This window comes from Oncorhynchus kisutch, unplaced genomic scaffold (assembly GCF_002021735.2).
Source record: "Oncorhynchus kisutch isolate 150728-3 unplaced genomic scaffold, Okis_V2 scaffold2298, whole genome shotgun sequence".
Lineage (NCBI taxonomy): Eukaryota > Metazoa > Chordata > Actinopteri > Salmoniformes > Salmonidae > Oncorhynchus > Oncorhynchus kisutch.
The window spans coordinates 1-13033 of record NW_022264243.1 but is presented as its reverse complement, the minus strand read 5'-3'; the positions used below and the strand labels follow the sequence as shown (position 1 = coordinate 13033).

The 13033-nt window shown below is 41.5% G+C and overlaps 38 non-coding genes across 38 annotated transcripts; all 38 read right to left on the bottom strand.

Annotated features, from left to right (window-relative positions):
• Positions 1-119: 119 nt before the first annotated feature.
• trnaq-cug (transfer RNA glutamine (anticodon CUG)) lies at positions 120-191 on the bottom strand. The gene has a single exon. It is a non-coding gene; the product is annotated as a tRNA-Gln (tRNA).
• A 115-nt stretch (positions 192-306) lies between these two features.
• trnaq-uug (transfer RNA glutamine (anticodon UUG)) lies at positions 307-378 on the bottom strand. Its single transcript has one exon. It is a non-coding gene; the product is annotated as a tRNA-Gln (tRNA).
• Positions 379-790: 412 nt separating this feature from the next.
• Positions 791-862, bottom strand: trnaq-cug (transfer RNA glutamine (anticodon CUG)). Its single transcript has one exon. It is a non-coding gene; the product is annotated as a tRNA-Gln (tRNA).
• Positions 863-977: 115 nt separating this feature from the next.
• trnaq-uug (transfer RNA glutamine (anticodon UUG)) lies at positions 978-1049 on the bottom strand. Its single transcript has one exon. It is a non-coding gene; the product is annotated as a tRNA-Gln (tRNA).
• Positions 1050-1461: 412 nt separating this feature from the next.
• On the bottom strand, positions 1462-1533 carry trnaq-cug (transfer RNA glutamine (anticodon CUG)). Its single transcript has one exon. It is a non-coding gene; the product is annotated as a tRNA-Gln (tRNA).
• Positions 1534-1648: 115 nt separating this feature from the next.
• On the bottom strand, positions 1649-1720 carry trnaq-uug (transfer RNA glutamine (anticodon UUG)). The gene has a single exon. It is a non-coding gene; the product is annotated as a tRNA-Gln (tRNA).
• Positions 1721-2126: 406 nt separating this feature from the next.
• trnaq-cug (transfer RNA glutamine (anticodon CUG)) lies at positions 2127-2198 on the bottom strand. Its single transcript has one exon. It is a non-coding gene; the product is annotated as a tRNA-Gln (tRNA).
• Positions 2199-2313: 115 nt separating this feature from the next.
• trnaq-uug (transfer RNA glutamine (anticodon UUG)) lies at positions 2314-2385 on the bottom strand. The gene has a single exon. It is a non-coding gene; the product is annotated as a tRNA-Gln (tRNA).
• Positions 2386-2798: 413 nt separating this feature from the next.
• On the bottom strand, positions 2799-2870 carry trnaq-cug (transfer RNA glutamine (anticodon CUG)). Its single transcript has one exon. It is a non-coding gene; the product is annotated as a tRNA-Gln (tRNA).
• A 115-nt stretch (positions 2871-2985) lies between these two features.
• Positions 2986-3057, bottom strand: trnaq-uug (transfer RNA glutamine (anticodon UUG)). Its single transcript has one exon. It is a non-coding gene; the product is annotated as a tRNA-Gln (tRNA).
• A 670-nt stretch (positions 3058-3727) lies between these two features.
• Positions 3728-3799, bottom strand: trnaq-cug (transfer RNA glutamine (anticodon CUG)). The gene has a single exon. It is a non-coding gene; the product is annotated as a tRNA-Gln (tRNA).
• A 115-nt stretch (positions 3800-3914) lies between these two features.
• On the bottom strand, positions 3915-3986 carry trnaq-uug (transfer RNA glutamine (anticodon UUG)). Its single transcript has one exon. It is a non-coding gene; the product is annotated as a tRNA-Gln (tRNA).
• A 412-nt stretch (positions 3987-4398) lies between these two features.
• trnaq-cug (transfer RNA glutamine (anticodon CUG)) lies at positions 4399-4470 on the bottom strand. The gene has a single exon. It is a non-coding gene; the product is annotated as a tRNA-Gln (tRNA).
• A 115-nt stretch (positions 4471-4585) lies between these two features.
• Positions 4586-4657, bottom strand: trnaq-uug (transfer RNA glutamine (anticodon UUG)). The gene has a single exon. It is a non-coding gene; the product is annotated as a tRNA-Gln (tRNA).
• A 412-nt stretch (positions 4658-5069) lies between these two features.
• On the bottom strand, positions 5070-5141 carry trnaq-cug (transfer RNA glutamine (anticodon CUG)). Its single transcript has one exon. It is a non-coding gene; the product is annotated as a tRNA-Gln (tRNA).
• A 115-nt stretch (positions 5142-5256) lies between these two features.
• trnaq-uug (transfer RNA glutamine (anticodon UUG)) lies at positions 5257-5328 on the bottom strand. The gene has a single exon. It is a non-coding gene; the product is annotated as a tRNA-Gln (tRNA).
• A 413-nt stretch (positions 5329-5741) lies between these two features.
• trnaq-cug (transfer RNA glutamine (anticodon CUG)) lies at positions 5742-5813 on the bottom strand. Its single transcript has one exon. It is a non-coding gene; the product is annotated as a tRNA-Gln (tRNA).
• A 115-nt stretch (positions 5814-5928) lies between these two features.
• trnaq-uug (transfer RNA glutamine (anticodon UUG)) lies at positions 5929-6000 on the bottom strand. Its single transcript has one exon. It is a non-coding gene; the product is annotated as a tRNA-Gln (tRNA).
• Positions 6001-6413: 413 nt separating this feature from the next.
• Positions 6414-6485, bottom strand: trnaq-cug (transfer RNA glutamine (anticodon CUG)). Its single transcript has one exon. It is a non-coding gene; the product is annotated as a tRNA-Gln (tRNA).
• A 115-nt stretch (positions 6486-6600) lies between these two features.
• On the bottom strand, positions 6601-6672 carry trnaq-uug (transfer RNA glutamine (anticodon UUG)). The gene has a single exon. It is a non-coding gene; the product is annotated as a tRNA-Gln (tRNA).
• A 405-nt stretch (positions 6673-7077) lies between these two features.
• On the bottom strand, positions 7078-7149 carry trnaq-cug (transfer RNA glutamine (anticodon CUG)). Its single transcript has one exon. It is a non-coding gene; the product is annotated as a tRNA-Gln (tRNA).
• A 115-nt stretch (positions 7150-7264) lies between these two features.
• trnaq-uug (transfer RNA glutamine (anticodon UUG)) lies at positions 7265-7336 on the bottom strand. The gene has a single exon. It is a non-coding gene; the product is annotated as a tRNA-Gln (tRNA).
• Positions 7337-7749: 413 nt separating this feature from the next.
• On the bottom strand, positions 7750-7821 carry trnaq-cug (transfer RNA glutamine (anticodon CUG)). Its single transcript has one exon. It is a non-coding gene; the product is annotated as a tRNA-Gln (tRNA).
• Positions 7822-7936: 115 nt separating this feature from the next.
• On the bottom strand, positions 7937-8008 carry trnaq-uug (transfer RNA glutamine (anticodon UUG)). The gene has a single exon. It is a non-coding gene; the product is annotated as a tRNA-Gln (tRNA).
• A 413-nt stretch (positions 8009-8421) lies between these two features.
• Positions 8422-8493, bottom strand: trnaq-cug (transfer RNA glutamine (anticodon CUG)). Its single transcript has one exon. It is a non-coding gene; the product is annotated as a tRNA-Gln (tRNA).
• A 116-nt stretch (positions 8494-8609) lies between these two features.
• On the bottom strand, positions 8610-8681 carry trnaq-uug (transfer RNA glutamine (anticodon UUG)). Its single transcript has one exon. It is a non-coding gene; the product is annotated as a tRNA-Gln (tRNA).
• Positions 8682-9095: 414 nt separating this feature from the next.
• On the bottom strand, positions 9096-9167 carry trnaq-cug (transfer RNA glutamine (anticodon CUG)). The gene has a single exon. It is a non-coding gene; the product is annotated as a tRNA-Gln (tRNA).
• A 115-nt stretch (positions 9168-9282) lies between these two features.
• On the bottom strand, positions 9283-9354 carry trnaq-uug (transfer RNA glutamine (anticodon UUG)). Its single transcript has one exon. It is a non-coding gene; the product is annotated as a tRNA-Gln (tRNA).
• Positions 9355-9768: 414 nt separating this feature from the next.
• trnaq-cug (transfer RNA glutamine (anticodon CUG)) lies at positions 9769-9840 on the bottom strand. Its single transcript has one exon. It is a non-coding gene; the product is annotated as a tRNA-Gln (tRNA).
• Positions 9841-9955: 115 nt separating this feature from the next.
• Positions 9956-10027, bottom strand: trnaq-uug (transfer RNA glutamine (anticodon UUG)). The gene has a single exon. It is a non-coding gene; the product is annotated as a tRNA-Gln (tRNA).
• A 413-nt stretch (positions 10028-10440) lies between these two features.
• On the bottom strand, positions 10441-10512 carry trnaq-cug (transfer RNA glutamine (anticodon CUG)). The gene has a single exon. It is a non-coding gene; the product is annotated as a tRNA-Gln (tRNA).
• A 115-nt stretch (positions 10513-10627) lies between these two features.
• Positions 10628-10699, bottom strand: trnaq-uug (transfer RNA glutamine (anticodon UUG)). The gene has a single exon. It is a non-coding gene; the product is annotated as a tRNA-Gln (tRNA).
• Positions 10700-11110: 411 nt separating this feature from the next.
• Positions 11111-11182, bottom strand: trnaq-cug (transfer RNA glutamine (anticodon CUG)). Its single transcript has one exon. It is a non-coding gene; the product is annotated as a tRNA-Gln (tRNA).
• Positions 11183-11297: 115 nt separating this feature from the next.
• trnaq-uug (transfer RNA glutamine (anticodon UUG)) lies at positions 11298-11369 on the bottom strand. The gene has a single exon. It is a non-coding gene; the product is annotated as a tRNA-Gln (tRNA).
• Positions 11370-11782: 413 nt separating this feature from the next.
• Positions 11783-11854, bottom strand: trnaq-cug (transfer RNA glutamine (anticodon CUG)). The gene has a single exon. It is a non-coding gene; the product is annotated as a tRNA-Gln (tRNA).
• A 115-nt stretch (positions 11855-11969) lies between these two features.
• trnaq-uug (transfer RNA glutamine (anticodon UUG)) lies at positions 11970-12041 on the bottom strand. Its single transcript has one exon. It is a non-coding gene; the product is annotated as a tRNA-Gln (tRNA).
• A 406-nt stretch (positions 12042-12447) lies between these two features.
• trnaq-cug (transfer RNA glutamine (anticodon CUG)) lies at positions 12448-12519 on the bottom strand. The gene has a single exon. It is a non-coding gene; the product is annotated as a tRNA-Gln (tRNA).
• Positions 12520-12633: 114 nt separating this feature from the next.
• Positions 12634-12705, bottom strand: trnaq-uug (transfer RNA glutamine (anticodon UUG)). The gene has a single exon. It is a non-coding gene; the product is annotated as a tRNA-Gln (tRNA).
• Positions 12706-13033: the final 328 nt, after the last annotated feature.

The window sequence follows — 13033 nt, the reverse complement described above, 5'->3', positions numbered from 1 at the left end:
TACCGTAGGCTAGCCATTCGTGCGTAACAAGAGTGCTTATCGACTCCCACCCACTTGTTTCTTTCACGCAACTATTTTAAAGTTGACAGGGGAGGAGTGTGTCACTGCAAAATCAAGGTAGGTCCTACCGAGATTTGAACTCGGATCGCAGGATTCAGAGTCCTGAGTGCTAACCATTACACCATAGAACCCTATACAGAGTATTTATTGTAGAGTTCCGATTTTCCTGTCATTTGTACACCGGATAAACATCAGATTATGAGGTTTTTGGTTGGCCATGTGAATAATTCAGCACCAAAAATAGGAAGGTTCTACCGAGATTTGAACTCGGATCACTGGGTTCAAAGTCCAGAGTGCTAACCATTACACCATAGAACCATATTCTAAATCCACATGGAAATTGAAAAAAAAAAATCTGCCTGTAATTAGCAACAGCGGACTGTCGTTCCTTCACGTGCTGCAAATACTTTCAACTGACAACAATATTTGGACAGCTATATTCTATTTCCACGAGGCAAATTAATAGACATGGTAGTATCGTCCAAGATTTAAACTCGGATTGTAGGATTCAGAGTCCTGAGTGATAACCTTTACAGCATAGAACCCTGTAGTCAATACTCTGTTTCCTGGCCAGAAACGGTGTCAACTACCAGGCACTCATAGTATGCGTTTACCGTAGGCTAGCCATTCGTGCGTAACAAGAGTGCTTATCGACTCCCACCCACTTGTTTCTTTCACGCAACTATTTTAAAGTTGACAGGGGAGGAGTGTGTCACTGCAAAATCAAGGTAGGTCCTACCGAGATTTGAACTCGGATCGCAGGATTCAGAGTCCTGAGTGCTAACCATTACACCATAGAACCCTATACAGAGTATTTATTGTAGAGTTCCGATTTTCCTGTCATTTGTACACCGGATAAACATCAGATTATGAGGTTTTTGGTTGGCCATGTGAATAATTCAGCACCAAAAATAGGAAGGTTCTACCGAGATTTGAACTCGGATCACTGGGTTCAAAGTCCAGAGTGCTAACCATTACACCATAGAACCATATTCTAAATCCACATGGAAATTGAAAAAAAAAAATCTGCCTGTAATTAGCAACAGCGGACTGTCGTTCCTTCACGTGCTGCAAATACTTTCAACTGACAACAATATTTGGACAGCTATATTCTATTTCCACGAGGCAAATTAATAGACATGGTAGTATCGTCCAAGATTTAAACTCGGATTGTAGGATTCAGAGTCCTGAGTGATAACCTTTACAGCATAGAACCCTGTAGTCAATACTCTGTTTCCTGGCCAGAAACGGTGTCAACTACCAGGCACTCATAGTATGCGTTTACCGTAGGCTAGCCATTCGTGCGTAACAAGAGTGCTTATCGACTCCCACCCACTTGTTTCTTTCACGCAACTATTTTAAAGTTGACAGGGGAGGAGTGTGTCACTGCAAAATCAAGGTAGGTCCTACCGAGATTTGAACTCAGATCGCAGGATTCAGAGTCCTGAGTGCTAACCATTACACCATAGAACCCTATACAGAGTATTTATTGTAGAGTTCCGATTTTCCTGTCATTTGTACACCGGATAAACATCAGATTATGAGGTTTTTGGTTGGCCATGTGAATAATTCAGCACCAAAAATAGGAAGGTTCTACCGAGATTTGAACTCGGATCACTGGATTCAAAGTCCAGAGTGCTAACCATTACACCATAGAACCATATTCTAAATCCACATGGAAATGAAAAAAAAAACATTCTGCGTGTAATTAGCAACAGCGGACTGTCGTTCCTTCACGTGCTGCAAATACTTTCAACTGACAACAATATTTGGACAGCTATATTCTATTTCCACGAGGCAAATTAATTGACATGGTAGTATCGTCCAAGATTTAAACTCGGATTGTAGGATTCAGAGTCCTGAGTGATAACCTTTACAGCATAGAACCCTGTAGTCAATACTCTGTTTCCTGGCCAGAAACGGTGTCAACTACCAGGCACTCATAGTATGCGTTTACCGTAGGCTAGCCATTCGTGCGTAACAAGAGTGCTTATCGACTCCCACCCACTTGTTTCTTTCACGCAACTATTTTAAAGTTGACAGGGGTGTCACTGCAAAATCAAGGTAGGTCCTACCGAGATTTGAACTCGGATCGCAGGATTCAGAGTCCTGAGTGCTAACCATTACACCATAGAACCCTATACAGAGTATTTATTGTAGAGTTCCGATTTTCCTGTCATTTGTACACCGGATAAACATCAGATTATGAGGTTTTTGGTTGGCCATGTGAATAATTCAGCACCAAAAATAGGAAGGTTCTACCGAGATTTGAACTCGGATCACTGGATTCAAAGTCCAGAGTGCTAACCATTACACCATAGAACCATATTCTAAATCCACATGGAAATTGAAAAAAAATAAATCTGCGTGTAATTAGCAACAGCGGACTGTCGTTCCTTCACGTGCTGCAAATACTTTCAACTGACAACAATATTTGGACAGCTATATTCTATTTCCACGAGGCAAATTAATTGACATGGTAGTATCGTCCAAGATTTAAACTCGGATTGTAGGATTCAGAGTCCTGAGAGATAACCTTTACAGCATAGAACCCTGTAGTCAATACTCTGTTTCCTGGCCAGAAACGGTGTCAACTACCAGGCACTCATAGTATGCGTTTACCGTAGGCTAGCCATTCGTGCGTAACAAGAGTGCTTATCGACTCCCACCCACTTGTTTCTTTCACGCAACTATTTTAAAGTTGACAGGGGAGGAGTGTGTCACTGCAAAATCAAGGTAGGTCCTACCGAGATTTGAACTCAGATCGCAGGATTCAGAGTCCTGAGTGCTAACCATTACACCATAGAACCCTATACAGAGTATTTATTGTAGAGTTCCGATTTTCCTGTCATTTGTACACCGGATAAACATCAGATTATGAGGTTTTTGGTTGGCCATGTGAATAATTCAGCACCAAAAATAGGAAGGTTCTACCGAGATTTGAACTCGGATCACTGGATTCAAAGTCCAGAGTGCTAACCATTACACCATAGAACCATATTCTAAATCCACATGGAAATGAAAAAAAAAACATTCTGCGTGTAATTAGCAACAGCGGACTGTCGTTCCTTCACGTGCTGCAAATACTTTCAACTGACAACAATATTTGGACAGCTATATTCTATTTCCACGAGGCAAATTAATTGACATGGTAGTATCGTCCAAGATTTAAACTCGGATTGTAGGATTCAGAGTCCTGAGTGATAACCTTTACAGCATAGAACCCTGTAGTCAATACTCTGTTTCCTGGCCAGAAACGGTGTCAACTACCAGGCACTCATAGTATGCGTTTACCGTAGGCTAGCCATTCGTGCGTAACAAGAGTGCTTATCGACTCCCACCCACTTGTTTCTTTCACGCAACTATTTTAAAGTTGACAGGGGAGGAGTGTGTCACTGCAAAATCAAGGTAGGTCCTACCAAGATTTGAACTCGGATCGCAGGATTCAGAGTCCTGAGAGATAACCTTTACAGCATAGAACCCTGTAGTCAATACTCTGTTTCCTGGCCAGAAACGGTGTCAACTACCAGGCACTCATAGTATGCGTTTACCGTAGGCTAGCCATTCGTGCGTAACAAGAGTGCTTATCGACTCCCACCCACTTGTTTCTTTCACGCAACTATTTTAAAGTTGACAGGGGAGGAGTGTGTCACTGCAAAATCAAGGTAGGTCCTACCGAGATTTGAACTCGGATCGCAGGATTCAGAGTCCTGAGTGCTAACCATTACACCATAGAACCCTATACAGAGTATTTATTGTAGAGTTCCGATTTTCCTGTCATTTGTACACCGGATAAACATCAGATTATGAGGTTTTTGGTTGGCCATGTGAATAATTCAGCACCAAAAATAGGAAGGTTCTACCGAGATTTGAACTCGGATCACTGGGTTCAAAGTCCAGAGTGCTAACCATTACACCATAGAACCATATTCTAAATCCACATGGAAATTGAAAAAAAAAAATCTGCCTGTAATTAGCAACAGCGGACTGTCGTTCCTTCACGTGCTGCAAATACTTTCAACTGACAACAATATTTGGACAGCTATATTCTATTTCCACGAGGCAAATTAATAGACATGGTAGTATCGTCCAAGATTTAAACTCGGATTGTAGGATTCAGAGTCCTGAGTGATAACCTTTACAGCATAGAACCCTGTAGTCAATACTCTGTTTCCTGGCCAGAAACGGTGTCAACTACCAGGCACTCATAGTATGCGTTTACCGTAGGCTAGCCATTCGTGCGTAACAAGAGTGCTTATCGACTCCCACCCACTTGTTTCTTTCACGCAACTATTTTAAAGTTGACAGGGGAGGAGTGTGTCACTGCAAAATCAAGGTAGGTCCTACCGAGATTTGAACTCGGATCGCAGGATTCAGAGTCCTGAGTGCTAACCATTACACCATAGAACCCTATACAGAGTATTTATTGTAGAGTTCCGATTTTCCTGTCATTTGTACACCGGATAAACATCAGATTATGAGGTTTTTGGTTGGCCATGTGAATAATTCAGCACCAAAAATAGGAAGGTTCTACCGAGATTTGAACTCGGATCACTGGGTTCAAAGTCCAGAGTGCTAACCATTACACCATAGAACCATATTCTAAATCCACATGGAAATTGAAAAAAAAAAATCTGCCTGTAATTAGCAACAGCGGACTGTCGTTCCTTCACGTGCTGCAAATACTTTCAACTGACAACAATATTTGGACAGCTATATTCTATTTCCACGAGGCAAATTAATAGACATGGTAGTATCGTCCAAGATTTAAACTCGGATTGTAGGATTCAGAGTCCTGAGTGATAACCTTTACAGCATAGAACCCTGTAGTCAATACTCTGTTTCCTGGCCAGAAACGGTGTCAACTACCAGGCACTCATAGTATGCGTTTACCGTAGGCTAGCCATTCGTGCGTAACAAGAGTGCTTATCGACTCCCACCCACTTGTTTCTTTCACGCAACTATTTTAAAGTTGACAGGGGAGGAGTGTGTCACTGCAAAATCAAGGTAGGTCCTACCGAGATTTGAACTCAGATCGCAGGATTCAGAGTCCTGAGTGCTAACCATTACACCATAGAACCCTATACAGAGTATTTATTGTAGAGTTCCGATTTTCCTGTCATTTGTACACCGGATAAACATCAGATTATGAGGTTTTTGGTTGGCCATGTGAATAATTCAGCACCAAAAATAGGAAGGTTCTACCGAGATTTGAACTCGGATCACTGGATTCAAAGTCCAGAGTGCTAACCATTACACCATAGAACCATATTCTAAATCCACATGGAAATGAAAAAAAAAACATTCTGCGTGTAATTAGCAACAGCGGACTGTCGTTCCTTCACGTGCTGCAAATACTTTCAACTGACAACAATATTTGGACAGCTATATTCTATTTCCACGAGGCAAATTAATTGACATGGTAGTATCGTCCAAGATTTAAACTCGGATTGTAGGATTCAGAGTCCTGAGTGATAACCTTTACAGCATAGAACCCTGTAGTCAATACTCTGTTTCCTGGCCAGAAACGGTGTCAACTACCAGGCACTCATAGTATGCGTTTACCGTAGGCTAGCCATTCGTGCGTAACAAGAGTGCTTATCGACTCCCACCCACTTGTTTCTTTCACGCAACTATTTTAAAGTTGACAGGGGAGGAGTGTGTCACTGCAAAATCAAGGTAGGTCCTACCGAGATTTGAACTCGGATCGCAGGATTCAGAGTCCTGAGTGCTAACCATTACACCATAGAACCCTATACAGAGTATTTGTTGTAGAGTTCCGATTTTCCTGTCATTTGTACATCGGATAAACATCAGATTATGAGGTTTTTGGTTGGCCATGTGAATAATTCAGCACCAAAAATAGGAAGGTTCTACCGAGATTTGAACTCGGATCACTGGATTCAAAGTCCAGAGTGCTAACCATTACACCATAGAACCATATTCTAAATCCACATGGAAATTGAAAAAAAAAAAATCTGCGTGTAATTAGCAACAGCGGACTGTCGTTCCTTCACGTGCTGCAAATACTTTCAACTGACAACAATATTTGGACAGCTATATTCTATTTCCACGAGGCAAATTAATTGACATGGTAGTATCGTCCAAGATTTAAACTCGGATTGTAGGATTCAGAGTCCTGAGAGATAACCTTTACAGCATAGAACCCTGTAGTCAATACTCTGTTTCCTGGCCAGAAACGGTGTCAACTACCAGGCACTCATAGTATGCGTTTACCGTAGGCTAGCCATTCGTGCGTAACAAGAGTGCTTATCGACTCCCACCCACTTGTTTCTTTCACGCAACTATTTTAAAGTTGACAGGGGAGGAGTGTGTCACTGCAAAATGAAGGTAGGTCCTACCGAGATTTGAACTCAGATCGCAGGATTCAGAGTCCTGAGTGCTAACCATTACACCATAGAACCCTATACAGAGTATTTATTGTAGAGTTCCGATTTTCCTGTCATTTGTACACCGGATAAACATCAGATTATGAGGTTTTTGGTTGGCCATGTGAATAATTCAGCACCAAAAATAGGAAGGTTCTACCGAGATTTGAACTCGGATCACTGGGTTCAAAGTCCAGAGTGCTAACCATTACACCATAGAACCATATTCTAAATCCACATGGAAATTGAAAAAAAAAAATCTGCCTGTAATTAGCAACAGCGGACTGTCGTTCCTTCACGTGCTGCAAATACTTTCAACTGACAACAATATTTGGACAGCTATATTCTATTTCCACGAGGCAAATTAATAGACATGGTAGTATCGTCCAAGATTTAAACTCGGATTGTAGGATTCAGAGTCCTGAGTGATAACCTTTACAGCATAGAACCCTGTAGTCAATACTCTGTTTCCTGGCCAGAAACGGTGTCAACTACCAGGCACTCATAGTATGCGTTTACCGTAGGCTAGCCATTCGTGCGTAACAAGAGTGCTTATCGACTCCCACCCACTTGTTTCTTTCACGCAACTATTTTAAAGTTGACAGGGGTGTCACTGCAAAATCAAGGTAGGTCCTACCGAGATTTGAACTCGGATCGCAGGATTCAGAGTCCTGAGTGCTAACCATTACACCATAGAACCCTATACAGAGTATTTATTGTAGAGTTCCGATTTTCCTGTCATTTGTACACCGGATAAACATCAGATTATGAGGTTTTTGGTTGGCCATGTGAATAATTCAGCACCAAAAATAGGAAGGTTCTACCGAGATTTGAACTCGGATCACTGGATTCAAAGTCCAGAGTGCTAACCATTACACCATAGAACCATATTCTAAATCCACATGGAAATTGAAAAAAAATAAATCTGCGTGTAATTAGCAACAGCGGACTGTCGTTCCTTCACGTGCTGCAAATACTTTCAACTGACAACAATATTTGGACAGCTATATTCTATTTCCACGAGGCAAATTAATTGACATGGTAGTATCGTCCAAGATTTAAACTCGGATTGTAGGATTCAGAGTCCTGAGAGATAACCTTTACAGCATAGAACCCTGTAGTCAATACTCTGTTTCCTGGCCAGAAACGGTGTCAACTACCAGGCACTCATAGTATGCGTTTACCGTAGGCTAGCCATTCGTGCGTAACAAGAGTGCTTATCGACTCCCACCCACTTGTTTCTTTCACGCAACTATTTTAAAGTTGACAGGGGAGGAGTGTGTCACTGCAAAATCAAGGTAGGTCCTACCGAGATTTGAACTCAGATCGCAGGATTCAGAGTCCTGAGTGCTAACCATTACACCATAGAACCCTATACAGAGTATTTATTGTAGAGTTCCGATTTTCCTGTCATTTGTACACCGGATAAACATCAGATTATGAGGTTTTTGGTTGGCCATGTGAATAATTCAGCACCAAAAATAGGAAGGTTCTACCGAGATTTGAACTCGGATCACTGGATTCAAAGTCCAGAGTGCTAACCATTACACCATAGAACCATATTCTAAATCCACATGGAAATGAAAAAAAAAACATTCTGCGTGTAATTAGCAACAGCGGACTGTCGTTCCTTCACGTGCTGCAAATACTTTCAAATGACAACAATATTTGGACAGCTATATTCTATTTCCACGAGGCAAATTAATTGACATGGTAGTATCGTCCAAGATTTAAACTCGGATTGTAGGATTCAGAGTCCTGAGTGATAACCTTTACAGCATAGAACCCTGTAGTCAATACTCTGTTTCCTGGCCAGAAACGGTGTCAACTACCAGGCACTCATAGTATGCGTTTACCGTAGGCTAGCCATTCGTGCGTAACAAGAGTGCTTATCGACTCCCACCCACTTGTTTCTTTCACGCAACTATTTTAAAGTTGACAGGGGAGGAGTGTGTCACTGCAAAATCAAGGTAGGTCCTACTGAGATTTGAACTCGGATCGCAGGATTCAGAGTCCTGAGTGCTAACCATTACACCATAGAACCCTATACAGAGTATTTATTGTAGAGTTCCGATTTTCCTGTCATTTGTACATCCGGATAAACATCAGATTATGAGGTTTTTGGTTGGCCATGTGAATAATTCAGCACCAAAAATAGGAAGGTTCTACCGAGATTTGAACTCGGATCACTGGATTCAAAGTCCAGAGTGCTAACCATTACACCATAGAACCATATTCTAAATCCACATGGAAATTGAAAAAAAAAACATTCTGCGTGTAATTAGCAACAGCGGACTGTCGTTCCTTCACGTGCTGCAAATACTTTCAACTGACAACAATATTTGGACAGCTATATTCTATTTCCACGAGGCAAATTAATTGACATGGTAGTATCGTCCAAGATTTAAACTCGGATTGTAGGATTCAGAGTCCTGAGTGATAACCTTTACAGCATAGAACCCTGTAGTCAATACTCTGTTTCCTGGCCAGAAACGGTGTCAACTACCAGGCACTCATAGTATGCGTTTACCGTAGGCTAGCCATTCGTGCGTAACAAGAGTGCTTATCGACTCCCACCCACTTGTTTCTTTCACGCAACTATTTTAAAGTTGACAGGGGAGGAGTGTGTCACTGCAAAATCAAGGTAGGTCCTACCGAGATTTGAACTCGGATCGCAGGATTCAGAGTCCTGAGTGCTAACCATTACACCATAGAACCCTATACAGAGTATTTATTGTAGAGTTCCGATTTTCCTGTCATTTGTACACCGGATAAACATCAGATTATGAGGTTTTTGGTTGGCCATGTGAATAATTCAGCACCAAAAATAGGAAGGTTCTACCGAGATTTGAACTCGGATCACTGGATTCAAAGTCCAGAGTGCTAACCATTACACCATAGAACCATATTCTAAATCCACATGGAAATTGAAAAAAAAAAATTCTGCGTGTAATTAGCAACAGCGGACTGTCGTTCCTTCACGTGCTGCAAATACTTTCAACTGACAACAATATTTGGACAGCTATATTCTATTTCCACGAGGCAAATTAATTGACATGGTAGTATCGTCCAAGATTTAAACTCGGATTGTAGGATTCAGAGTCCTGAGTGATAACCTTTACAGCATAGAACCCTGTAGTCAATACTCTGTTTCCTGGCCAGAAACGGTGTCAACTACCAGGCACTCATAGTATGCGTTTACCGTAGGCTAGCCATTCGTGCGTAACAAGAGTGCTTATCGACTCCCACCCACTTGTTTCTTTCACGCAACTATTTTAAAAGTTGACAGGGGAGGAGTGTGTCACTGCAAAATCAAGGTAGGTCCTACCGAGATTTGAACTCGGATCGCAGGATTCAGAGTCCTGAGTGCTAACCATTACACCATAGAACCCTATACAGAGTATTTATTGTAGAGTTCCGATTTTCCTGTCATTTGTACACCGGATAAACATCAGATTATGAGGTTTTTGGTTGGCCATGTGAATAATTCAGCACCAAAAATAGGAAGGTTCTACCGAGATTTGAACTCGGATCACTGGATTCAAAGTCCAGAGTGCTAACCATTACACCATAGAACCATATTCTAAATCCACATGGAAATTGAAAAAAAAAAATTCTGCGTGTAATTAGCAACAGCGGACTGTCGTTCCTTCACGTGCTGCAAATACTTTCAACTGACAACAATATTTGGACAGCTATATTCTATTTCCACGAGGCAAATTAATTGACATGGTAGTATCGTCCAAGATTTAAACTCGGATTGTAGGATTCAGAGTCCTGAGTGATAACCTTTACAGCATAGAACCCTGTAGTCAATACTCTGTTTCCTGGCCAGAAACGGTGTCAACTACCAGGCACTCATAGTATGCGTTTACCGTAGGCTAGCCATTCGTGCGTAACAAGAGTGCTTATCGACTCCCACCCACTTGTTTCTTTCACGCAACTATTTTAAAGTTGACAGGGGAGGAGTGTGTCACTGCAAAATCAAGGTAGGTCCTACCGAGATTTGAACTCGGATCGCAGGATTCAGAGTCCTGAGTGCTAACCATTACACCATAGAACCCTATACAGAGTATTTATTGTAGAGTTCCGATTTTCCTGTCATTTGTACACCGGATAAACATCAGATTATGAGGTTTTTGGTTGGCCATGTGAATAATTCAGCACCAAAAATAGGAAGGTTCTACCGAGATTTGAACTCGGATCACTGGATTCAAAGTCCAGAGTGCTAACCATTACACCATAGAACCATATTCTAAATCCACATGGAAATTGAAAAAAAAAAATTCTGCGTGTAATTAGCAACAGCGGACTGTCGTTCCTTCACGTGCTGCAAATACTTTCAACTGACAACAAATTTGGAGAGCTATATTCTATTTCCACGAGGCAAATTAATTGACATGGTAGTATCGTCCAAGATTTAAACTCGGATTGTAGGATTCAGAGTCCTGAGTGATAACCTTTACAGCATAGAACCCTGTAGTCAATACTCTGTTTCCTGGCCAGAAACGGTGTCAACTACCAGGCACTCATAGTATGCGTTTACCGTAGGCTAGCCATTCGTGCGTAACAAGAGTGCTTATCGACTCCCACCCACTTGTTTCTTTCACGCAACTATTTAAAGTTGACAGGGGAGGAGTGTGTCACTGCAAAATCAAGGTAGGTCCTACCGAGATTTGAACTCGGATCGCAGGATTCAGAGTCCTGAGTGCTAACCATTACACCATAGAACCCTATACAGAGTATTTATTGTAGAGTTCCGATTTTCCTGTCATTTGTACACCGGATAAACATCAGATTATGAGGTTTTTGGTTGGCCATGTGAATAATTCAGCACCAAAAATAGGAAGGTTCTACCGAGATTTGAACTCGGATCACTGGATTCAAAGTCCAGAGTGCTAACCATTACACCATAGAACCATATTCTAAATCCACATGGAAATTGAAAAAAAAAATTCTGCGTGTAATTAGCAACAGCGGACTGTCGTTCCTTCACGTGCTGCAAATACTTTCAACTGACAACAATATTTGGAGAGCTATATTCTATTTCCACGAGGCAAATTAATTGACATGGTAGTATCGTCCAAGATTTAAACTCGGATTGTAGGATTCAGAGTCCTGAGTGATAACCTTTACAGCATAGAACCCTGTAGTCAATACTCTGTTTCCTGGCCAGAAACGGTGTCAACTACCAGGCACTCATAGTATGCGTTTACCGTAGGCTAGCCATTCGTGCGTAACAAGAGTGCTTATCGACTCCCACCCACTTGTTTCTTTCACGCAACTATTTTAAAGTTGACAGGGGAGGAGTGTGTCACTTGCAAAATCAAGGTAGGTCCTACCGAGATTTGAACTCGGATCGCAGGATTCAGAGTCCTGAGTGCTAACCATTACACCATAGAACCCTATACAGAGTATTTATTGTAGAGTTCCGATTTTCCTGTCATTTGTACACCGGATAAACATCAGATTATGAGGTTTTTGGTTGGCCATGTGAATAATTCAGCACCAAAAATAGGAAGGTTCTACCGAGATTTGAACTCGGATCACTGGATTCAAAGTCCAGAGTGCTAACCATTACACCATAGAACCATATTCTAAATCCACATGGAAATTGAAAAAAAAAATCTGCCTGTAATTAGCAACAGCGGACTGTCGTCCTTCACGTGCTGCAAATACTTTCAACTGACAACAATATTGGACAGCTATATTCTATTTCCACGAGGCAAATTAATTGACATGGTAGTATCGTCCAAGATTTAAACTCGGATTGTAGGATTCAGAGTCCTGAGTGATAACCTTTACAGCATAGAACCCTGTAGTCAATACTCTGTTTCCTGGCCAGAAACGGTGTCAACTACCAGGCACTCATAGTATGCGTTTACCGTAGGCTAGCCATTCGTGCGTAACAAGAGTGCTTATCGACTCCACCCATTGTTTCTTTCACGCAACTATTTAAAAGTTGACAGGGGAGGAGTGTGTCACTGCAAATCAAGGTAGGTCCTACCGAGATTTGAACTCGGATCGCAGGATTCAGAGTCCTGAGTGCTAACCATTACACCATAGAACCCTATACAGAGTATTTATTGTAGAGTTCCGATTTTCCTGTCATTTGTACACCGGATAAACATCAGATATGAGGTTTTTGGTTGGCCATGTGAATAATTCAGCACCAAAAATAGGAAGGTTCTACCGAGATTTGAACTCGGATCACTGGATTCAAAGTCCAGAGTGCTAACCATTACACCATAGAACCATATTCTAAATCCACATGGAAATTGAAAAAAAAAATTCTGCGTGTAATTAGCAACAGCGGACTGTCGTTCCTTCACGTGCTGCAAATACTTTCAACTGACAACAATATTTGGACAGCTATATCTATTTCCACGAGGCAAATTAATTGAATGGTATATCGTCCAAGATTTAAACTCGGATTGTAGGATTCAGAGTCCTGATGATAACCTTTACAGCATAGAAACCCTGTAGTCAATACTCTGTTCCTGGCGCAAGAAACGGTGTCAACTACAAGGCACTCATAGTATGCGTTTACGTAGGCTAGCATTCGTGCGTACAAGAGTGTTTCA